Genomic DNA, 25,782 nt, shown 5'->3' with positions numbered 1-25,782 from the left:
GGGTTTTATGCATCCCTTGTTAAGTTTTATACCCATGTACCCTGAGTGATCCTGCTGCAATGAATTTATCTTACCGATGTGTTTTAATCTGCTATTGTGAAAGAATATTAAAGCAAATACAAAATTGATAGAAAACAGCTGTTCGATTGAGCTGAGGTTAGCTTGTGTCACGTGAATCAGAAAAAGTGTGTGGCTTTGAAGCAGGGTATATGGGATTTATTGTCCACATGCAAAATCCATGTGCAGCCTGTTTTCTTCTTGGCGGGGTAAAAGGGATGTATCCTCAGAAGTTTATTCCCCTCTCAGGCGGGATACATTGTATTTTATCAAGATCATGTGAACCAATCACATCTCGACATTCTGACATGAAGGTATGATAATGTATGTTGTATGCAGACTGTACCACATGACCTTTGTTCCTATGAATATCTGACATACTATAAAACGTAGAACCTGTGAAAATTGGAGAGAAAAAAATTTAGATGGAAAAGTGTTTCTTAAAAGTAAGAATGTTAGGGGTAGGGGCAATTTTATGGCTGGGCAGCTCTCGAAAAACAAGATATGTCTTTTCAACAAGCCTAGTATGTAGTCGTACCTTACTTATAACTAAACAGATGTCCTGCCTTTTGTACAGTGATACCATGAATCAATCAATGTTCATATGATCAATCACTGGCTGGCCTGATCCAGACTTGATAGTTTATGTTGTTTCTTTTGTTTGCTTGATGTTTAACAATCGAGTCTAGACCAGACAATCCAGTGATTGACATCACATGCATCGATCTATGCAAATAGGATGATATGACATGCATCAATAAGTCAAAGAGCCTGACAAACTGATTGCATTAGTCGCCTCTTATGACAATCATGGGTTGCTGAAGACCAATTCTAACCCTGATCTTCAAAAGGCGTGATAATTTACAAGCTGCCCCCTTGATAGGACTGAATTATTGCTGTATGTGTCAATACAGAACATTCACATTTCAAATTATTAAAAGACTGGAAATATAAGAAGAATTTGATGGGTTTTTTAACTAATCGTCCTCTAGAATTTCAAAACTTTCAAAATGGATGAAGTAGGATCATTCATCAGGTACAGCCAAGTCTCGTTAATCCGACACTCGTTAACCCGACAATTGGCTTTATTTGACACTTATGAGGGGAATCGATTAAATCAGTGATATTTGGACCCGTTAATCCGACAGTCTCACACTCCGACTCCGACACAGCTAATTTGCAATGGATTACCAAAATCACTCAATAATCAGTCTTGTTAATCCGACACAGTGATCAGCGTACTCCGTGGTCATCTGCCTGCGAGTACACAGCGCCGTATTTTGATGCGAGACAGTCGGCTGGTCGCTGCATATTACAATGGCTGCAGAGATAAACTTGCTTAACAAAAAACAATTAATGCTTTAAATAAACAAAACAGGATTAATCACATGCTTAGATTACCTCAATCACATTAAAATCAGATACAAGTTCTCGCTACCGCTTAAGACATCCCATTACAGGTCACGTCAGAACAACCTTTTGCAAACTTTGACTGACCAATGAAATTTCAAACAGGGAGTCGACATTATCCACTAAGAAAGCAGATTTCTTGAGCTTTTGTCGCACTAGTCTCAAACTGGTGACTTCCATTCAAGACAGTTTTTTAAAGTATTTTGAATAAGTTATACAACCTGTAACCATAGTTTTCTGTTGAGCATGATTACCAGTAGAAAACATATTCCGTTCACAAGGTAACATAACAATATGAATGTTTCATTTTTCATTTTTTTATTACGTGTTTGTATCATTATCTATCACGCAGTTGTCATATCACGAACGGTGATACTACTTTATTTTGTTAATCCGACAAACTCGTTAATCCGACATAACCACCTGCAACCAACCATGTTGGATTAATGCGACTTGACTGTATTAAGTGATCCAGTTCAAAATTTGTTGCACATCCATACAGTAAATGGCCCATGAAGATCCAGGGTAGAATAGGTCTTCAGCAACCCATGTTTGCCGTAAAAGGTGACTGCTTGTCGTAAAAGGCGAGTAACGGGACCAGGTGGTCAGACTTGCTGACTTGGTTGATGCATGTCATTGATCCCAATATCGTGGATCAATGTTCATGATATTTATCACTGGATTGTCTGGTCCAGACTTGATTATTTACAGACTGTTGTCATATAGCTGGAATATTTCTGAGTGCGGCATTAAACAACAAACCAAACCAAAACTATACAATAAACAATTCTGATCTTTTCCTTTTAGTTTTGTCTTACGAATTTATCATTTATGATGTATTCTGTCTGATGTCTGCCTTGCATGTTAATTAACCCTTTCTGGTTTGACCTTGAGGAGGTCGGCAAATATTCACAACACTTTCGAAAGTCCATGTTAAGGCTTAGTAAGGTATCTTGCCAGGCATCCTTGAGCCAGTTAAATCTCTGTTGTTGTGCCTGTTTCAGAGCGTGCGTCCATTTAAATTTTTTCCTCAAATAGACGTTCTTCTGTCTGAAAAATTGCTTTTGAACAGGTCAGCGTTAGGTGTTTGTATGCTCTACTTTAACCCTTCATGTGTTGTCAGATCCTATTCAGCCTTGATCTCCCAAAGCAAAGTGAAATGTTCGCAGCATTAACCCATGACAGATCAACCAAAGTGAAGAATCCATCACATTAATCATATTAATACAAACCCATGAGATGATGCCATAACAAAGTGAAATATCCTTAGATTTTCATTCTAACCCATGGCACCACTTCAGGCTTTCCTCACACATCAGGGACTGCCTCCGCGGTCTGCTGGTAGACTGTCTGCCTGGAGAGTGGAAGGTCCAGGGTTTGATCCCCGTCTGCATCATACCAAAAGATACTAAAAGATGGTACTTGTTGTCACACTGCCTTGTGCCTTGTGTTTGGCATTAGGGGCTAAAGCAAGGACTGGTTGTCCTGGAGTCAGTATACTGTGTCTGATTAGGGTATTCATGTTAAACTGTGATGTATCAAATCATCTTTAGTCCGGACTGGTTCAAGCAGCCACACACACACGTGCATGCATGCATTTAAGCGCAATAATCTTGAACGCGAGGTTAAACCACATTTCACCTCACCTCACCTCACACCCACATCAGGTGTGTGTGCTTGTTGTTTAACGCTGCATTAAGCAATATTCCAGCTTTATTCCAGTCAGTAAATAATTGAAATTATTAACCTGTTGGATTTTGGTTTTGAAAAACTGACTGATGAAATGGCATACTGTGATCATTTGAGAACTTACCATAAGTTACTTGTCTGACTGCTACGTCAATCGGAAGTGTGATTTACATTTTGATTTTTTTATATTTGTTTTCCTTGGAAAATTTCTGAATCCTGCACGTCACTGTATGAGTTCAATAATCAATATTCAAGACGTCTGACCTCAACTCAACTCAACTCAGGGGGCACGGGTGGCCCAGTCATCTAGGGCGCCACGATTCGCTGTGCAGAGTTTTGTCCCTATGATTGTGGGTTCGAATCCCAGTTTGCCCCAATTATGTTTCTAGGTTTGTCAGCACCATACCTGTGCTCGTGGGTTTCACCAAAGTGGTAAACATCTGAGACCTGCTACAGGCTTTCCTTCCACATTTAGCTGACACACCGCGATATAACTGGAATACTCAACTCAACTCATCCAGTTTTCATGGTTCTTGTTACTCAGATATCAATGGCCTCAAGTCTTGTCATCTTCTGAGCACTATTCAAAATTGCCAGCTCAGCAACAATTGCAATCATGGCTGACAAGGGGAAACATGATGTGACAACATGACATGAAATGAACTCTCTGAAGCCAGGAGACTTCCGTATGTCAACTGGAATGAGATTTGGCAGTCCAAAGTAAAGTCATAATTTGATCTCCGTCTGTCTGTGTCATAGGTAGCCATGCTAAGATTGAAACAGCATGTCTGGCTTGACAGCAGATATGTCATCTCGTGACATGCACAATGTCAGATTGTCATTAAAGATATTTTATCTATGTCAGTGTTTTGAAACTGGCCTACTGATACAGCTCTTCATCTGGTGAATGTTATACCAGGAAGTTACAATGCCAATCACTCAATTCTCTTGCATGGCTTCTTTAACATTGATAGAATAATTTTTTTATGAGTTTTAAAACGTCAGTTGAGCATCATAGTGGTGTGGTGTATTTGCTTCCAATGTCGGTCATTGTGAATGTTTTGTCATGCTAGATATTTTGGACATTGCTGAAATCTATTTTGGATAGATTCAAATGTAAATGTTAGTGTATTATCATGTATATATATATATTTATACCACTCAAAAGATGTTAGAGAACACCTGATTCTTTCCTATTACTGTGCTTACATTGTCATGCCTTCTTCTGAGTAGGGGGCATTGGTGTCCCAGTCGTCTAAGGCGCTGCGATTCGCTGTGCAGAGTTGCGTCCCTTGTGTACGCCAGAAACCTATGATTGTGGGTTCGAATCCCGGTTCGCCCCGATTATGTTTCTAGGTTTGTCAGCACCATACCCATGCTCGTGGGTTTCACCGAAGTGGTAAACGTCTGAGACCTGCATCACTTCGGGCTTTCCTCCAACATTAAGCTGACACGCCGTGATATAACTGGAATACTGTTAAAAGCGGCGTTAACCCAACTTCACTCACTCACTCGTCTGAGTAGTAGTATACAAAGATCCATTTCCATCTTGTTGATATTTTTTTAATATTTGAAAAATGAAAGTTGATTTATTTTCTGTATTTAAGAATGATGTTTTGTAAGAATGTGACATTGTAAAATCTGATTTTCATTAGATTTATATGATTGTGAATGGTAGCATAAACCTTTAGCTGATGCTGTGATAGAAGCAGAAGGACACCCACCAGGGGACATGGGAGACAGCATGAACGTGACCTGCTATTCAGAACCAACATGTAATACATGGGTTATAAGGGACCGGTCATATATTTTCAAGGGTGGAAGGGGCAGAGGTTTTTGATGCACAGATGTACTGAAAATAATAACCACCTCAAATGCTTGTCATATTTTGGGTTATTCTACCCATGTTCCTGTAAATTTTCAATTTTTCATGACCCTCCCTGAAAAGACAAATACAAAAACGCTTTATATTTTATTATAAAGTGTCCTGTCTTTTCATGATCCTCCTAATATATGTGTATTATTTTTTATTCACGTTCCCCAGAGGGTAACCTGATGCTCTCTTAACCTGTTTTCATAAATGATACAATACCCAAGGCTGATAGACTTCTGTAAAGATCATGCCCTGATAATGCCTGTTGAACACAAGTGATGAAAATTTACAGTCGGTTCTTAAGAATAATTCTTGAAAATTTGTTAACCTGGGACTCTTTTTTCTGAAAGTAAAAATACCAGCGCCAAGGACTGAAATGTTTTGGAAAGGATGTTTTTGCAAAGGTTAATAAAATCTTGAAGAAGGATTGTGACATATAAAAAGAAACATGTCATACCAAGAGGAGGGTTGATTGATGTTGGTTCCCTTGATTTTTTTGGACACAAGATACCATTTTGGATTTCTTTCTCCCTGTGAGGGAGAATTATTGAAAGTTCGCCAGGCATTATGACCCAGTTCCTGTTTTCAAGAGGTAAGAGGTTAGTGCTTTTGTTGCTGTAGCAGATGTGCTAATTTGTCCATTAACCTGATGCACTGAAAAATCTCATCACGGATGGTTTCTTTGAAAATGGTTTCATAGGCTTATAGACATATTGCCATGTCCTTCCATCTGCTGTTTTATCCCCAATCTTTAAAGACATACGTGGCTTATGTGGCATTAGTGGGGTCTACACACTTTCTACTCTTGTCTCACAAGATGTGACAAAAATAGACATAAAGTTGTATTTGGCTGCTATTTGTTCAGTGTAAGCATTAGCAGTACTGAAATTATAACTATTTATTCAAAATCATTCAATGGTATTTTGGAGAAGTGATTTAGTTAATCCAGAATTGAATAATGGTGAATATAATTAAAAGCGACAAAAAATCATTTTCGGAATCATGAAAAATCTCTTTTGTACAATTGTACCTGTCATTATCGAAGAGTGATGATACCCGGTGTTTGTAAAAGGATGAGTATACCCTGTCTCACCAGTGGCACACATCACAAACACATGCAAGGGCAAGTCAATTGTACACCTGAAATAAACCGCTAACATACGGTACAAGTCAAAATAGGGATGCACCAGACATAATATTTGTCACTGATGCGTCAAATTTCGAAATTTTCTCATCGTGAAAGATTTACTGATACTGAAGCCCTGAGAATTGATACCATAAACAAACAACTTTTGAGCAAGAGTCATATGAACCTGTTTGAAATGTTCATGGAAAGTTGTGAAATGGATAAGGTGTACTGGATAAGTTGTCGTATATCTGACTGTGACATTAAGCAACATTCACTTCCTCACTTCAAAGCTGCTAAACCCAACTCACTCACTCATTCTGCTCACTAATCAACCTTCTGTAGGGTTGACAAATTCATGAACCAGGACCCCAAGTTAAAACAAGAATCAAGTTCCCATTGCTTGTCATTAGAGGTGACTACATGTGATGGGTGGTCATTAGACTTGCACAAGTCTCTTAGGGAATAATTATTAGTTTAAATCATAAGTTCTAGATTTTGTAAATAATAAGAACAAGTTGTCCCTTTAAGAGACTGGAGAGTACTGTCCACATATATAGACTTGCCTATTAGGAGGATAGAATTACTATTGATTTTCTTGCAGTATAGGAGATTCCGGGATAGAATAGGTCTTCAGCAACCCATACTTGCCGTAAAAGGCGACTATGCTTGTCGTAAAAGGCGACTAATGGGATCGGGTGGTCAGGCTGCTGACTTGGTTGATACATGTCATCGATCCCAATTGCGTGGATCGATGCTCATGCTGTCAATCACTGGATTGTCTGGTCCAGACTCGATTATTTACAGACCGCCGTCATAAAGCTGGAATATTGTTGAGTATGGTGTCAAACAACAAACAAACAAACAAACAAACAAAAACAAGCCTTGGAGCAAGGCTAAGTGGTTATGTAACATGACTCATTGCATGTCCTCCTACCCTGATGGCCTGGGGAATTGCTCATAATGTTCACCACTGGTTAATGTGGTCCTGACTTGACCATTAAAAGGCCGCTGTGATGTACCTGGAATATTGCAGACTGCGGCATGAACAATCAACAACAGTACCAAGCAGTGTGCCTTTAAGAATACGGAGATGGTCCTGACTTGACCATTAAAAGGCCACTGTGATGTACCTGGAATATTGCAGACTGCGGCATGAACAATCAACAACAGTACCAAGCAGTGTGTCTTTAAGAATACGGAGATGGTCCTGACTTGATTATTAAAAGGCCACTGTGATGTACCTGGAATATTGCAGACTGTGGCATGAACAATCAACAACAATACCAAGCAGTGTGCCTTTAAGAATACGGAGATGGTCCTGACTTGACCATTAAAAGGCCACTGTGATGTACCTGGAATATTGCAGACTGCGGCATGAACAATCAACAACAATACCAAGCTGTGTGCCTTTAAGAATACGGAGATGGTTCCTGAAGCAAGGAATGTCCAACTTCGGATGTCAGTCTGATCTGAAAAAGCCCAGAACTCTTCACATGGATATAGGAAAGTAAACTTAAGTCATAAATCATTAAGTGTTGACTTCACAGTTAAGATTGCAAGGCGATATTTCTCAAAGGTGGAACGGCAGGTCTCAGATATCAGTTTGATCTAACTTTTCTACTTCGTGTGAGACTTCGGCAGAGAAAAATGTCGACTTTGCACAGGCTCAGAAAAGTAACTGTCTTTACTGTGGGCATAAAAAAGTTGAAACCTGCTGATATAGGTTTTTTATACTACCATGCTTGGGAATCAATTATTTTCTTTCATGACCTAATCTTCCTCCTGATATGAGTCATAAAGTTTCGTAATTATTCCTTGGGAATCAAGATCTTTGATCTAAACCGAAAAAACTATTTTCCTACAGCCATATTTTCCAGGGAAATACATTAGAAGATTTTCAGCTTGGCTGAACACATTTCTTCTTCGATGAGCGCCGAATAATTCGACTGTCACTTTCAGTTTGTTCATTTTGTGATTAACGTTTATTTACGTGTCGTTTTCATATGCACAGTCCTACATATCATTATTCATTGGCCTGACAATTGACGATGAACTTTTTGGAAATGAAAAAAGTGACCGTGCAGGAACTTGAATCAATTACACATCAGTGAGTTGTCTGCAGAGATAGAAAAGGCATTCATTGCACCCAGTAACCAACAAAGTCATGGGCCCATAAAACATCACATTTTTTTTAATTGGTGGGTTGGGGGAGGGTTGGTAGATTTTAGTGGCGAGATAAAACTGAATGGGTCGCAGTGTAATATTATCTCCCTTTACTGGCTGCTCTGCATGTGAGTCTAGGTCATTGTTTTGGTGATAATTATGGCATCAATCATTCAGTGTTTTTTTATCAGTGTCATGTCCAAGCTCATTGGCTCATCCCAGCTCATATTTTGTTGTTTATGGCCCGCCCTGATATCAAAAGTTTCTGCGGTATGGATTTCAACAATTCAGGCCTGAAACTTTTTCAGCGTCTGTCAATTTTTCTTTTCTAAAACTGCTGAACGATAAAGCAGAAATGTGGCAGACATGTTCCCTCCAATGATGACACTGAAGATTATTCAATCGGTTCTGATCCATTGGGTATTTTATATTTTAATTGATTCATTAATTATTCTTTTTATTGTGAAAAAAAAGTTTCATTATCTGAAAGTGGTGGATTGATCCAGTGAATGGATGGTTCTTCTTCTTCTGAATCTGATATTAATTGTATGAGTTCGATTTGACGGGACTGTCAACATGGTCTTGTGGATAGAGAGAGCGTCTGTCTGATGAACGTAAAGTCTGTCATACAGTTCCAGGTCACGTCATGCCAAAAGTTGTTAAAAGATGGTACTTGTTGTTATCATGTCTGCCACTTGGCATAAGGTGATAATGCAAAGACTGGTCTGCTTGTATACTGTGATTCTGCTTTGTCTGAGTGGGGTGTCCAGGTTATACTGTGGCAGGGTATTCGCATGAGCACCAAAACTGACATAAGACTGGACGAGTACAACCAGAAATGCAAGCATGCACTCAATAATTAGTAACACGCTCACACGCTCTCACACACTCACACGCACGCACGCACACGCACGCACACGCACGCACACACACTGTATAGATGTGCAGATGGTCTTTCTACATGGCGCCAGATTAGGAAATAAGGTTTGTCAGATGAGGTAAAAGAGGTAATCTCTAAAACATGTAACAACAACGTTGAGAAAAATAACATTCTTATTTGTTTGTTTTTTAACGCCACACTCAGAAATATTACATTTTTATGACGGCGGTCTGTAAATAATCGAGTCTGGACCAGACAATCCAGTGATTGACATCATGAGCATTGATCCACACAATTGGGATGTGATGACATGCATCAACCAAGTCAGCGAGCCTCAACACCCGATCCTGTTAGTCGCCTTGTACGACAAGCATAGTCGCCTTTTACGGCAAGCATGGGTTGCATAAGACCTATTCTACCCCGGATGTTCTCTGGTCACATTCTTATTTGATTCAGATAGTAAAAAGTGCAGAATATCCTTTTTTATTAGAATTTATTCCGTAATTTTGACAGGTGCTAGCACCTGAACTCCCCTATACATGTAATTGACTCAGAGTTTGTTCTAGGTTTTTATTGAAAAAAATAAATATGCTTGAAAAAAATTGCCTGCTGTAAAAAATACTTGTTGCAAGGTTATTTTTTTAAAACAAACTATCAGGCTCATAGATTAAATAAAAAAGTATATTTGGTTTTGTAGCTGTAGCTGTAGCTGTAAAATATGTCTAATCTGGATACAAAATCCAAGCCCCCATCACCCACCCTCCCCCCTCAGAATATCCTATGGTCTGTCCCAAAAGACATCCTCCAAAATAGGAGAGCTTCAGAGCCTCATGTCTCTTTTTTCCCCAACACATTTTGAGGAGTCATTCATGCAAAGATATAGCTATGCCACACGGAAATGATGGCAGCAAACAATGTACTTATGAGATAAGCTCCCATTGTTCTTCCAGGTGAGCTACAGACATGGCAGACAGACTTGGCATATTCTTACAAGACTGCTGCATGTCAGGGGCTGTGAAAGTTCTCGTAATTCTTCTCCTGTTGATGTTAGTCGGCTCTTGTTTCAAATATTCTGTCTGTTTTACAAAAAAATATCAGCTTTTGTTATTCTCAACAGGGTTGCTCTCAGTGCAAATACATTCTTCATTAGATAGAATAAACATTCATGGGCCTCTTCAGATGGACTCCGTTGATTGTCATTGGGTAAATCAGAACTATCACCTAAATTACTTACAAATAATTTCTTTACCTTGGAAGGCACTTGACAGATTGTAAAAAGCTGGATGAATACGCATCTATCATATCACATGACATCTGTTGTGAGAAATGCTGTTGTTTTGCAATGTCATGCCCTTCTTTTGTTGTCTCTTCGTAATGTTGGGAGTATGGGGTTCACTACGACCTTAGGAACAATGCTTGTTGCAAAAAGTAATGGGATGGTATAGCTGCAGATGATGAGTGAATGTTTAGGCCATAATAAATTCATTATTAGGTGACATGTCCACTGGAGTCTGAGGGGGCACGGGTGGCCAAGTCGTCTAAGGCGCCGCAATTCCCTGTACAGAGTTGCGTCCCTTGGGCTCGCCAGAAACCTATGATTGTGGGTTCGAATCCCGGTTCGCCTCGATTATGTTTCTAGGTTTGTCAGCACCATACCCGTGCTCGTGGGTTTCACCGAAGTGGTAAATGTCTGAGACCTGCATCACTTCGGGTTTTCCTCCCACATTAAGCTGACACGCCGTGATATAACTGGAATACTGTTAAAAACGGTGTTAAACCCAACTCACTCACTCACTCACTCACTGGAGTCAGAAGCATTTTTTTCTCCTCAAGTACCAACAGACTATGCACATCAGTGTGTTCTTAACTTGATGGAATGCGACATACACTCAGTCCAACAATATGCCTTGAACGGTTTGCGTTTAGATAAATAAAATGGCTCTTGCCTGATCACATCTGGATGAAAAAAAATATTTTGTTGTGGCTGTAGCCTTAATTGCACTCCATTATTCCAGGTCTATGATGGCAGTCCAGTGACTGATACCATGAACATCGACAGCACTCCAGCTTTGTCATAGCAGGCGTATATGATCCAATCTTGACCAAATCTGTGATTGACAGCATAATCAGCAATCTGAGTCATCTGTGCACAATGACACACAATCAGTCGGGTGAAATAGCAGGGGCGTGGTAGGGTAGCCTTGTGGTTAAAGCGTTTGCTCGTCATGCTGAAGGCCCCTGTTCGGTTCCTCACATGGTCATAATGTGTGAAACCCATTTCTGTTGTCAATGAAATGACACCAGATATTGCTGGATATTGCTAAATATAACATTCTCACTCACTCACTCAGACAGCAGGGTCAGAAATTGAATTTGTTTTTCACTAGTCTGCTAAAATGGCTTATGGTAAAAGTGGTAGTCTACAAGGAAATAAAGAAAGTAAAAGTGGTAGTCTACAAGGAATTGAAGGATGGTAAACGTGGTAGTCTACAAGGAAATAAAGGATGGTGAAAGTGGTAGTCTACAAGGAAATGAAGAAAGTAAAAGTGGTAGGCTACAAGGAAATGAAGAATGGTAAAAGTGGTAGTCTACAAGGAATTGAAGAATGGTAAAAGTGGTAGGCTACAAGGAATTGAAGAATGACAAAAGTGGTAGTCTACAAGGAAATAAAGAAAGTAAAAGTGGTAGTCTACAAGGAAATGAAGGATGGTAAAAGTGGTAGTCTACAAGGAAATAAAGAAAGTAAAAGTGGTAGTCTACAAGGAAATAAAGAAAGTAAAAGTGGTAGTCTACAAGGAAATGAAGGAAAGTAAAACTGGTAGTCTACATGGAAATGAAGAATGATAAAAGTGGTAGTCTACAAGGAAATGAAGAATGGTAAAAGTGGTAGTCTACAAGGAAATGGAGAATGGTAAAAGTGGTAGTCTACAAGGAAATGAAGAATGGTAAAAGTGGTAGTCTACAAGGAAATGAAGAATGGTAAAAGTGGTAGTCTACAAGGAAATGAAGAATGGTAAAAGTGGTAGTCTACAAGAAAATAAAGAAAGTAAAAGTGGTAGTCTACAAGGAAATGAAGGATGGTAAAAGTGGTAGTCTACAAGGAAATGAAGAATGGTAAAAGTGGTAGTCTACAAGGAAATGGAGAATGGTAAAAGTGGTAGTCTACAAGGAAATGAAGAATGGTAAAAGTGGTAGTCTACAAGGAAATGAAGAATGGTAAAAGTGGTAGTCTACAAGGAAATGAAGGATGGTAAAAGTGGTAGTCTACAAGGAAATGAAGGAAAGTAAAATTGGTAGTCTACAAGGAATTGAAGAATGATAAAAGTGGTAGTCTACAAGGAAATGAAGAATGGTAAAAGTGGTAGTCTACAAGGAATTGAAGAATGGTAAAAGTGGTAGTCTACAAGGAAATGAAGAATGGTAAAAGTGGTAGTCTACAAGGAAATGAAGAATGGTAAAAGTGGTAGTCTACAAGGAAATGAAGAATGGTAAAAGTGGTAGTCTACAAGGAAATGAAGAATGGTAAAAGTGGTAGTCTACAAGGAAATGGAGAATGGTAAAAGTGGTAGTCTACAAGGAAATGAAGAATGGTAAAAGTGGTAGTCTACAAGGAAATGGAGAATGGTAAAAGTGGTAGTCTACAAGGAAATGGAGAATGGTAAAAGTGGTAGTCTACAAGGAAATGAAGAATGGTAAAAGTGGTAGTCTACAAGGAAATGAAGAATGGTAAAAGTGGTAGTCTACAAGAAAATAAAGAAAGTAAAAGTGGTAGTCTACAAGGAAATGAAGGAAAGTAAAATTGGTAGTCTACAAGGAAATAAAGAAAGTAAAAGTGGTAGTCTACAAGGAAATGAAGGAAAGTAAAACTGGTAGTCTACATGGAAATGAAGAATGATAAAAGTGGTAGTCTACAAGGAAATGAAGAATGGTATAAGTGGTAGTCTACAAGGAATTGAAGAATGGTAAAAGTGGTAGTCTACAAGGAAATGGAGAATGGTAAAAGTGGTAGTCTACAAGGAAATGAAGAATGGTAAAAGTGGTAGTCCACAAGGAAATGAAGGAAAGTAAAATTGGTAGTCTACAAGGAATTGAAGAATGATAAAAGTGGTAGTCTACAAGGAAATGAAGAATGGTAAAAGTGGTAGTCTACAAGGAAATGAAGAATGGTAAAAGTGGTAGTCCACAAGGAAATGAAGGAAAGTAAAATTGGTAGTCTACAAGGAATTGAAGAATGATAAAAGTGGTAGTCTACAAGGAAATGAAGAATGGTAAAAGTGGTAGTCTACAAGGAATTGAAGAATGGTAAAAGTGGTAGTCTACAAGGAAATGAAGAATGGTACAAGTGGTAGTCTACAAGGAAATGGAGAATGGTACAAGTGGTAGTCTACAAGGAATTGAAGAATGGTAAAAGTGGTAGTCTACAAGGAAATGAAGAATGGTAAAAGTGGTAGTCTACAAGGAAATGAAGAATGGTAAAAGTGGTAGTCTACAAGGAAATGAAGAATGGTAAAAGTGGTAGTCTACAAGGAAATGAAGAATGGTAAAAGTGGTAGTCTACAAGGAAATGGAGAATGGTAAAAGTGGTAGTCTACAAGGAAATAAAGAATGGTAAAAGTGGTAGTCTACAAGGAAATGAAGAATGGTAAAAGTGGTAGTCTACAAGGAATTGAAGAATGGTAAAAGTGGTAGTCTACAAGGAAATGGAGAATGGTAAAAGTGGTAGTCTACAAGGAAATGAAGAATGGTAAAAGTGGTAGTCTACAAGGAAATGAAGAATGGTAAAAGTGGTAGTCTACAAGGAAATGGAGAATGGTAAAAGTGGTAGTCTACAAGGAAATGAAGAATGGTAAAAGTGGTAGTCTACAAGGAAATGGAGAATGGTACAAGTGGTAGTCTACAAGGAATTGAAGAATGGTAAAAGTGGTAGTCTACAAGGAAATGAAGAATGGTAAAAGTGGTAGTCTACAAGGAAATGGAGAATGGTAAAAGTGGTAGTCTACAAGGAAATGAAGAATGGTAAAAGTGGTAGTCTACAAGGAAATGGAGAATGGTAAAAGTGGTAGTCTACAAGGAAATGGAGAATGGTAAAAGTGGTAGTCTACAAGGAAATGAAGAATGGTAAAAGTGGTAGTCTACAAGGAAATGAAGAATGGTAAAAGTGGTAGTCTACAAGAAAATAAAGAAAGTAAAAGTGGTAGTCTACAAGGAAATGAAGGAAAGTAAAATTGGTAGTCTACAAGGAAATAAAGAAAGTAAAAGTGGTAGTCTACAAGGAAATGAAGGAAAGTAAAACTGGTAGTCTACATGGAAATGAAGAATGATAAAAGTGGTAGTCTACAAGGAAATGAAGAATGGTATAAGTGGTAGTCTACAAGGAATTGAAGAATGGTAAAAGTGGTAGTCTACAAGGAAATGGAGAATGGTAAAAGTGGTAGTCTACAAGGAAATGAAGAATGGTAAAAGTGGTAGTCCACAAGGAAATGAAGGAAAGTAAAATTGGTAGTCTACAAGGAATTGAAGAATGATAAAAGTGGTAGTCTACAAGGAAATGAAGAATGGTAAAAGTGGTAGTCTACAAGGAAATGAAGAATGGTAAAAGTGGTAGTCCACAAGGAAATGAAGGAAAGTAAAATTGGTAGTCTACAAGGAATTGAAGAATGATAAAAGTGGTAGTCTACAAGGAAATGAAGAATGGTAAAAGTGGTAGTCTACAAGGAAATGAAGAATGGTAAAAGTGGTAGTCTACAAGGAATTGAAGAATGATAAAAGTGGTAGTCTACAAGGAAATGAAGAATGGTAAAAGTGGTAGTCTTCAAGGAAATGAAGAATGGTAAAAGTGGTAGTCTACAAGGAATTGAAGAATGGTAAAAGTGGTAGTCTACAAGGAAATGAAGAATGGTACAAGTGGTAGTCTACAAGGAAATGGAGAATGGTACAAGTGGTAGTCTACAAGGAAATGAAGAATGGTAAAAGTGGTAGTCTACAAGGAAATGGAGAATGGTACAAGTGGTAGTCTACAAGGAATTGAAGAATGGTAAAAGTGGTAGTCTACAAGGAAATGAAGAATGGTAAAAGTGGTAGTCTACAAGGAAATGAAGAATGGTAAAAGTGGTAGTCTACAAGGAAATGGAGAATGGTAAAAGTGGTAGTCTACAAGGAAATAAAGAATGGTAAAAGTGGTAGTCTACAAGGAAATGAAGAATGGTAAAAGTGGTAGTCTACAAGGAATTGAAGAATGGTAAAAGTGGTAGTCTACAAGGAAATGGAGAATGGTAAAAGTGGTAGTCTACAAGGAAATGAAGAATGGTAAAAGTGGTAGTCTACAAGGAATTGAAGAATGGTAAAAGTGGTAGTCTACAAGGAAATGAAGAATGGTAAAAGTGGTAGTCTACAAGGAAATGAAGAATGGTAAAAGTGGTAGTCTACAAGGAAATGGAGAATGGTAAAAGTGGTAGTCTACAAGGAAATAAAGAAAGTAAAATTGGTAGTCTACAAGGAAATGAAGAATGATAAAAGTGGTAGTCTACAAGGAAATGGAGAATGGTAAAAGTGGTAGTCTACATGGAAATGAAGAATGGTAAAAGTGGTAGTCTACAAGGAAATGGAGAATGGTAAAAGTGGTAGTCTACAAGGAAATGAAGAATGGTAAAAGTGGTAGTCCACAAGGAAATGGAGAATGGTAAAAGTGGTAGTCTACAAGGAATTGAAGAATGGTAAAAGTGGTAGTCTACAAGGAAATGGAGAATGGTAAAAGTGGTAGTCTACAAGGAAATGGAGAATGGTAAAAGTGGTAGTCTACAAGGAAATGAAGAAGGGTAAAAGTGGTAGTCTACAAGGAAATGGAGAATGGTAAAAGTGGTAGTCTTCAAGGAAATGAAGAAGGGTAAAAGTGGTAGTCTACAAGGAAATGAAGAAGGGTAAAAGTGGTAGTCTACAAGGAAATGAAGAAGGGTAAAAGTGGTAGTCTACAAGGAAATGGAGAATGGTAAAAGTGGTAGTCTTCAAGGAAATGAAGAAGGGTAAAAATGGTAGTCTACAAGGAAATGAAGAAGGGTAAAAGTGGTAGTCTACAAGGAAATGAAGAAGGGTAAAAGTGGTAGTCTACAAGGAAATGAAGAATGGTAAAAGTGGTAGTCTTCAAGGAAATGAAGAATGATAGAAGTGGTAGTCTACAAGGAAATGAAGAATGGTAAAAGTGGTAGTCCACAAGGAAATGGAGAATGGTAAAAGTGGTAGTCTACAAGGAATTGAAGAAGGGTAAAAGTGGTAGTCTACAAGGAAATGAAGAATGGTAAAAGTGGTAGTCCACAAGGAAATGGAGAATGGTAAAAGTGGTAGTCTACAAGGAATTGAAGAATGGTAAAAGTGGTAGTCTACAAGGAAATGGAGAATGGTAAAAGTGGTAGTCTACAAGGAAATGGAGAATGGTAAAAGTGGTAGTCTACAAGGAAATGGAGAATGGTAAAAGTGGTAGTCTACAAGGAATTGAAGAAGGGTAAAAGTGGTAGTCTACAAGGAAATGAAGAATGGTAAAAGTGGTAGTCCACAAGGAAATGAAGGATGGTGAAAGTGGTAGTCTTCAAGGAAATGAAGAATGGTAAAAGTGGTAGTCTTCAAGGAAATGAAGAATGGTAAAAGTGGTAGTCTACAAGGAAATGAAGGATGGTGAAAGTGGTAGTCTACAAGGAAATGAAGAATGGTAAAAGTGGTAGTCTACAAGGAAATGAAGAATGGTAAAAGTGGTAGTCTACAAGGAAATGAAGGATGGTGAAAGTGGTAGTCTACAAGGAATTGAAGGATGGTGAAAGTGGTAGTCCACAAAGAAAGGTGTATAATGGTGTGCATGTGTTGCACATTACTGAGTTAGTTACTTCAAACATTTAATTCATGAGAAAGGACTTTATAAATAGAACGCTAAAAAATACACCAAATGAATGAATGAAACACTATTGGGCCAGTGATGAACTAGCTTCTGTACATGTCTGTACTGAGACATTGGACAATGGCAGCCATAAAGGGTCAGTAAGATCAATGTTGCTGACCCTTTGTCTAGGTCTATTGATGAAATAAACACTACAGTCAAATATAATCATTTCTTTTTACTTTTTTTCAAATAGACTTGAAAATATTGCTACAACTTCACATGTGTGAAGAAAACTGGGGGAAATTTCATTTAATACTTTTCAACATGCCCTCTGACATGTAGTGGTGGAAAGGAAAGCTGTTATTAATATTTTTGTTTTATATGTTCGCATGAGTTTTCTTGACATCTAATTACTGATGTTATACCAACTGCAGCATCTCGGGTGTAATAATTGATGAGTTGTTTTCGCAGAAAACCATTTTTTCCGCCGCCAAATGTGCCTTGTTCTTCATTGATTCCTTTGTTCAGAAATACCAAATAGCGTCACTGGCGCCTTGTAGGTGATACAGAGTCTGATCTGTTTGGTACAAGAACCACAGGTTGACAAGAATTCCTGGCAGTCTTTTGCCCTGTTGCGAGTGTGGGGTCCCGGAGGCCGACAGGTGGTGTGTACTAAGTACAGTATTGTTTCCCCTGAGCCAGCATGTGTTGGTTTAAGTGAATAATACTTTGGGGTGTTTATATAAGATGCTTGTGTGAGAAAGATAATATTTATCAGTCTTTGTTTTTTCATTCAAAAGAAACTTTTCTTCTTTGAAAGTATTGGGTCATTTGTAAGCTTACCTTACCAAACATTTGAGCTTTCTACCCTTTGCTGTTGGCAATTCTTTTTTTTCTTTTTTTTTTCCGTATGTATGAGAAAACTAATAATTATGTTATCTTCCTTTTTACATTCTGAGGAAACCTTACATATTTTGAACTGTTGAAATAGCTTACCTAACAAATATATAATGCCAGAACAGCTAATAACCATTAACCTGTCTCAACTTTTTTGACTTAACAAATTCCATTGGACATAAAAGCAATATAGAGGTATTAATTGTATGAATGGATCATTGAAAACCAGTGATGACAGCAGGTGTTGGGGAAATGGTTGAGCATGTCCTGCCCAACTTGTAGCACCCAGCACCCACACTTGCATAAACAGTACCGTATTCGGCTTAATAAGCGCCCAGGGCACTCTCAAATTTAGAAAAAAACGGGGCTCTTATTGGAATTTTATTTTTGTGAAAAAAAGAGATTTGAAAAACGTAAATTTCGTGGTTAATGCTGACAGCCTGAAATGATTATACACGATTCATATATTTAATTGCCCATAATTAAGGGTTCATGTAAAACACGAGTGCGTATTATAAACAAATAAATAAGTATTGTGTACATTGATCAAATGGAAGGGGTGCTTATTAGGATTGTTCACTAGCCAATATATTTGCAAATATCGCCATGGGTGCTTATTAGAGCGGGGCGCTAATTAAGTAGAATACGGTATGTGTTTCTTACATCAGACACCACTCATGCGACTGAACAGTTTGCACATCACCTGATGACCATTGCCCTGCCTTTACTTCCTGGCTGGGATAAAAATTATCATGAAATCTTCTGTTTGTCAACTATTCATAAATTGTGTGAAATTGCAAAACCAAACAAAAACGGTGGAAAACAATTTATGTTGGACAAGGCAGAGTAATCAAGGAGGGGTGGCCCAGCAGCTAAAGTGTTAGTTGTTTACAAGAAGCCTGGTTTCATAGTGTTAAAAAACATCAAACATATAACAAACACTGCTGTAGTGGAACAGTTGTATGGATTGATTGTTTGTTTGTTTGTTGTTTAATGCCGCACTCACCATTATTCCAGCTGAATGACGGTGGTCTGTAAATAATTGAGTCTGGACCAGACAATCCAGTGATTGATATCATGAGCATCGATCCACTCAATTAGGACGAATACATGCTTCAACCAAGTCAGCAAGCCTGACCACCCAATCCCGTTAGTCGCCTCTTACGACAAGCATAGTCTTCTCTTACGACAACAGTTGAATTGAAAAATGTTCTATTTCTTGTCAGTTTTTAAATTATGAGTTATGGTGTTTCAGGTGGTGATTAATGACAAGATTGATGCATGCAGTCTGTTGACGATCAAGAAAGGTAGGCTTTTTGAAATTTAAGAAAATGCATACTTTGTAAATTAGACTGTGTTGAAACCGAGTACCACTTCCTGCTTATTTGTCCATCGTATGTCAAGTTACGGCAACTATATCTCAAAGCAAAGTTCTATTGTCATTCTAACGTTCATAAATTTAATATGCTTCTGTCATCACCAGATACATATATTATTACAAATCTAGCAAAATATCTATATCATGCAAATGAAGTAAGAAATGCGAAACTGAAAGCTTAAAACCTGTCTGTACTCAACTTTTGTCCACAAAGGCCAGTGGCCTATATGTATTGGAAATAAAATGAATGGAATGGATATCAATCACTGGTTTGTCTGGTCCAGATTCGGTTGTTTACAGACTGGACTACGGCTACTGCTACTGAGGCTGTTAAACTCCAGACATCTGGTGAGAGGGGTAGCTGAGCAGATAAGGTTACTCTGCACATTGAAAACACAGTTTGGATTCCTAAGTTATGAACCTTCATAATGTGAAGCCCAAATACAACTGACTTCAATATATTTCCCAACTATAACTTCACAGACTGCTTATCTAAGCATAAGCACAAAATTGTAGACTATATGAAATCTGTGAATTCGTTCAGCGCAATTATGCGATACAAGCCTCACCCATGCTATTTACAGCCAATGAGGAAAAACAGTAGTCTGGTAGTGGGAGTGGTGTGGTTAGCTAATGAAATGCCTCGGAATCACATGCAATTTAGTATAGCTTGTTGACAAAGGACTTTGCTGTGTTGACTGTTAACACTTTCTTAATTAACTATGGACTTATTATGTTAACCCTAGATTCAATCCTTGTTTACTCAACCAATACTTGCTGCAAATAACTTTACCGGATCAACCAAGGACATAATTTGCCACTTTGCTTTGTTCATCTAAAGTTTACAAATGATTCATTGGTACCAGTCTTCCAGTAACTAGTAGGCCGTGTCATTAATTGAGTAACCTGTATGCCATGTCATGAACTGAGTAACCCGTATGCCATGTCATGAATTGAGTAACCCGTATGCCATGTCATGAATTGAGTAACCCATGTGTCATGTCATGAATTGAGTAACCGGTATGCCATGTCATGAATTGAGTAACCCGTATGCCATGTCATGAATTGAGTAACCGGTATGCCATGTCATGAATTGAGTAACCCGTATGTCATGTCATGAATTGAGTAACCCGTATGCCATTTCATGAATTGAGTAACCCGTATGTCATGTCATGAATCGAGTAACCCGTATGCCATGTCATGAATTGAGTAACCCGTATGTCATGTCATGAATTGAGTAACCCGTATGCCATTTCATGAATTGAGTAACCTGTATGTCATGTCATGAATCGAGTAACCCGTATGCCATGTCATGACATTAATTGAGTAACACGTATGTCATGTCATGAATTGAGTAACCTGTATGCCATGTCATGAATTGAGTAACCCGTATGCCATGTCATGAATTGAGTAACCTGTATGTCATGTCATGAATTGAGTAACCCGTATGCCATGTCATGAATCGAATAACCCGTATGTCATGTCATGAATCGAGTAACCCGTATGCCATGTCATGAATTGAGTAACCCATATGCCATGTCATGAATTGAGTAACCCGTATGCCATGTCATGAATTGAGTAACCTGTATGCCATGATATGAATTGAGTAACCGGTATGCCATGTCATGAATTGAGTGACCCGTATGCCATTTCATGAATTGAGTAACCCGTATGCCATGTCATGAATTGAGTAACCCGTATGCCATGTCATGAATCGAGTAACCCATATGTCATGTCATGAATTGAGTAACCCGTATGCCATGTCATGAATTGAGTAACCTGTATGCCATGTCATGAATTGAGTAACCCGTATGTCATGTCATGAATTGAGTAACCCGTATGCCATGTCATGAATTGAGTAACCCATATGCCATGTTATGAATTGAGTAACCCATATGCCATGTCATGAATTGAGTAACCCATATGCCATGTTATGAATTGAGTAACCCGTATGCCATGTCATGAATTGAGTAACCCGTATGCCATGTCATGAATTGAGTAACCCATATGCCATATCATGAATTGAGTAACCTGTATGCCATGTTATGAATTGGGTAACCCGTATGCCATGTCATGAATTGAATAACCTGTATGCCATTTCATGAATCGAGTAACCGGTATGTATGTCATGAATTGAGTAACCCGTATGCCATGTCCTGAATTGAGTAACCCATATGCCATATCATGAATTGAGTAACCTGTATGCCATGTTATGAATTGGGTAACCTGTATGCCATGTCATGAATTGAGTGACCCGTATGCCATTTCATGAATTGAGTAACCGGTATGCCATGTCATGAATTGAGTAACCCGTATGCCGTGTCATGAATTGAGTAACCCGTATGTCATGTCATGAATCGAGTAACCCGTATGCCATGTCATGAATTCGAGTAACCGGTATGTATGTCATGAATTGAGTAACCCATATGTCATGTCATGAATCGAGTAACCTGTATGTCATGTCATGAATTGAGTAACCCGTATGTCATGTCATGAATTGAGTAACCCGTATGTCATGTCATGATTCGAGTAACCCGTATGCCATGTCATGAATTGAGTAATGGGTATGTCATGCCATGAATTGAGTAACCGGTATGCCATGTCATGAATCGAGTAACCCATATGTCATGTCATGATTTGAGTAACCCGTATGCCATGTCATGAATTGAGTAACGGGTATGACATGTCATGAACTGAGTAACCCGTATATCATGTCATGAATCGAGTAACCCGTGTGCCATGTCATGAATTGAGTAACCTGTATGCCATGTCATGAATTGAGTAACCCGTATGCCATTTCATGAATCGAGTAACCGGTATGCCACGTCATGTATTGAGTAACCCGTATGACATGTCATGAATTGAGTAACCCGTATGCCATGTCATGAATCGAGTAACCGTATGCCATGTCATGAATCGAGTAACCGTATGCCATGTCATGAATTGAGTAACCCATATGTCATGTCATGAATTGAATTACCGCTGCAGCATATCGTGAATTGGCGCCATGAACAGAATCCTGATGCTGTTCTTCCAACTCGACAACCTCGTCTTGTTTACGATCAGCCCGAAAACTGCCAATTTATTTTACTTGTCTTTTTCATTACCTTCTTCATTTCATTTTTTAAATTCAGTTAATCAGAAATTGTACTCAACAAAATTAGCATAAATTACCGCTTCTCTTAAAGCCGACAACATCAAAAACAAAAACTCCAAGGTCAGATCCATTAATGAAAATTAAGATGCTGATACAGCACTTTTCTGAATGCACCAACAGAATCATCACTGCGTGATAGCCATGTACGTTCTCAGTTCACTCCAGATTTCCTCACAAACTATTTTTCTTTTGGGGAAAGTTAATTGGAAAGTTCGGAACATTGTTCCACATTGCACTTCACTTGTATTGCAATGAGGATCAGAGTCTAAGAACTTGGTACTCTTTTGTGTAATTTACTAGAACTGTAGAAAAGATTTCATTCGAACTGTTTGATTATCTCATCCCATAAAATTGCATAAATGGAGGTTTCATGATTAGACAAGAAATGGAAGGTAATGAAATCGGCGTTAACTTGTTAACTGTAATTGTTATACACTGGATGAGGGCAATGCAAGATTAGGTTTTATAAATTTGGGTGAGAGGATTTAATGGTTACACTGAGAATATTTCCATTATCGATTGGAATTGTAAGTGAAATATGTTTTCAATCAGCTCTGAAACACTTTGAAAATGAAGTACCATTCCCCATCTTTATTTTGCAGCAAATATTATTTCCTGTGAGGCAATTTCAAAATGGGGATTCCGTTTCCATTCTTTCAAATTGATCATATTTCAATGCAACTGTCATTTCTCCAGAATAAAAAAATTGCTTTTGATTTCTTTCATAACGATGTGTTTTACAACAGCATTTCAATGTCTTCAGTTTACTTTTAAAAATCTACAGGATGTTGCTCGCGAATGGAGTGAAAATGAAAAAAATATATCACTTGAGTGAAAAAAATATAAAATTGATCAGCCATTTCCGAATGTAGGAGCACCGTTATGTAATTTCCAAATGTGCCATTAGGCCTTTTACTCGACACAGAATCTTATTCATATGGAGGAAACACTTCGGTTGCACACATGGCCATGCTATATTGCTTGGGTCAACACTTACGACTCTCAAATAGACTTCAGGCTTATTCTGCTAAGTACATTTTTCTAGCAGCATGAAGAGTTAGGCTTGGTTTGCCAGTGTGGGAGACAGGCTCAGCCAATATGGTGGCCACATGGCACATACAAGGAATTCATACCTTCTAAACTCTATTAGTGCGGAAGTCTTTCAGTATAGAACTTCATTGTAGAAGCCATTTAAGTTTCAGCTGCTGTTACAGAACTTTTCACCCTCTGCACTTTCCAAAAACAACTCACTGTGGATTTGTTCAAAGCTATTTTTTTACATTTCTGTCAAAGGTTATGATAATGTTAAGTAAAAAGAATAACCCATTAAAGCTAAAGTTCCGTCAAGTTTGTTTTTATTTGGTGAAATATTTTTGTAAGAATAGTGTTCATCTCAGTTGTGAAATGTTAATATTAGGGCCATTTTGGCCTGGTGTTTTCAGACTGAATTGCCTTTAGATTAAATTCATTGCTCCTGCCGTATGAGGGCATATTCTAGAGAGTGGTTGACATTTTATGGCTATAAGATTCAATTTATTTAATGTTTTCATAAAAGCCAAAGTGTCATCTTGGATAATAGGCCTGTCAGGTTGTGTCATTATGCAGTGAGTTATAAGTAGTAGGGCACGTCATTGAGATAAAGCGAGTATTGTTGTCATTGGCATACATTATTTTCTGACTGTCGATATTGAGCTTAGCTAATGGCTGGGAAGATACTCGAGAATGTCAGCCTGGCAGAAGGCAAGGACTTTCTCAAATGATAAACACAATTGTTTTGCATTTTGTATTTTATAAACAAAAACTGGGTCTCTCTCTCTCTCTCTCTCTCTCTCTCTCTCTCTCTCTCTCTCTCTCTCCCTCCCCCCCTCTCTCTCTCTCTCTCCCCTCTCTCTCTTTTGAGTTTGATCTCTCTCTCTCTATTTCTTGATACCTCTCTTTCTGTGTCCCCCCCCTCTCTCTCTCTCTCTCTCTCTCTCTCTCTCTCTCTCTCTCTCCTTTCTCAATTATATATATCTTGAGATATATCTATCTCTCTCTCTCTCTTTTATTCTTGTTAAATGCTGTCATTTTGTACATAATAAAAATTGTATATAATTATATCTCATGTACCACCGTGGCTGGTTTTTCTATAAAAAAAAGATGATTTTGAGTTTGATCGATCTCTCTCTCTATTTCTTGATACCTCTCTTTCTTTCTCTTGATATCTGTCTTTCTTCTGTTTGAACTCTCTCTCTCCAACAACCTCCATTCCCTTGCATATGTCCCAAATACATTACAGCCATGATTTTAAAAGAGTTGATTTTAATCATGTGATACAAGAAAGTGTATGGGACCATATTGGGATAATGGGTTAATAAGAATCTTGGCTGGTAATGGGTTAACTGAAATCTTGATGGTGGTCCTTGCATGTTCTGAGTTCAACTTTTAAGGTTTCGGACAGGTAAATTGGTATAAATTAAGTCCCCTGCCTCTGCTCTTAAATGGTTATCAGTGATGGGGGGTCATGGGAGCCAGGTGGTGACTGTTAATCACAGGATCTGTTTACAATCATTAGACCAAGGTGTTGTGAGAATGCCATAAAAGCCCCCTCAAGAATGCCTTGAATCTATACCAATGTGTTAGAGACCAATGTAAATCTGCAAGTTTATGGCCTGTGACAGGGTTAGTGGCCACTGAACTAAGGACTAGAGGAGGAATTGTTCAACTTGACAGAAACTTAAGAATGTCCTTTGATGACCTGATGAATTGAACATGAGTTGGTGATTTGTAGGCAATTAATGGTAATTTTGTTTATGGTGCTCTGCTCTTGAACTGAAACATTTGAGTAATGCTACATGTATGCATGCTCTGAGTTTGTTTTGCTTTCAGTGAGTGAGTGAGTGAGTTGGGTTTAACTCCTCTTTGAACAATATTCCAGTCATGGTGTGTCAGCTTAATGTGGGAGGAAAGCCGGAAGTGATGCAGGTATCAGATGTTTACCACTTTGGTAAAGCCCACGAGCACGGGTACGGTGCTGACAAAGCTAGAAACATAGGTTTCTGGCGGACCCAAGGGATGAACTTTGCACAACAAATTGCAGCATTTGAGACTGGGCCAACCATGCCTCACGCATTAGGCTTTGGTGGTATGAAACTATTTGATACTGATCTGTGGCCGAAATAGCTGCTGCCTGCTATCCCGCATCTTCCCGAGGCAAGGGAGTTAACTGACTATAAAAGTCCAGTTTCCACTCTTGCCGAACCAGGCTGGTATTATGGAGTTTGATTTTGGCTGGACTAACGAGTC

At 38.4% G+C, this 25,782-nt stretch overlaps 1 protein-coding gene across 3 annotated transcripts in view; it reads left to right on the top strand.

The window, feature by feature from the left end:
- The window catches only part of LOC139471512 (D-glucuronyl C5-epimerase-like), a 339,447-nt gene that overhangs the window by 65,881 nt on the left and 247,784 nt on the right, over positions 1 to 25,782 (top strand). For all 3 annotated transcript variants that reach the window (XM_071253878.1, XM_071253880.1, XM_071253876.1), the window contains exon 2: positions 19,218 to 19,269. The gene's annotated coding sequence lies outside the window, so the exon portion shown is untranslated. The remainder of the gene's footprint in view (positions 1 to 19,217; positions 19,270 to 25,782) is intronic.

Source organism: Haliotis cracherodii, unplaced genomic scaffold (assembly GCF_022045235.1).
Source record: "Haliotis cracherodii isolate W230 unplaced genomic scaffold, xgHalCrac1.p SCAF_23, whole genome shotgun sequence".
NCBI classification, from domain to species: Eukaryota; Metazoa; Mollusca; class Gastropoda; order Lepetellida; family Haliotidae; genus Haliotis; species Haliotis cracherodii.
The sequence above is the reverse complement of the archived record's forward strand: the minus strand, read 5'-3'. Positions and strand labels throughout refer to the sequence as shown.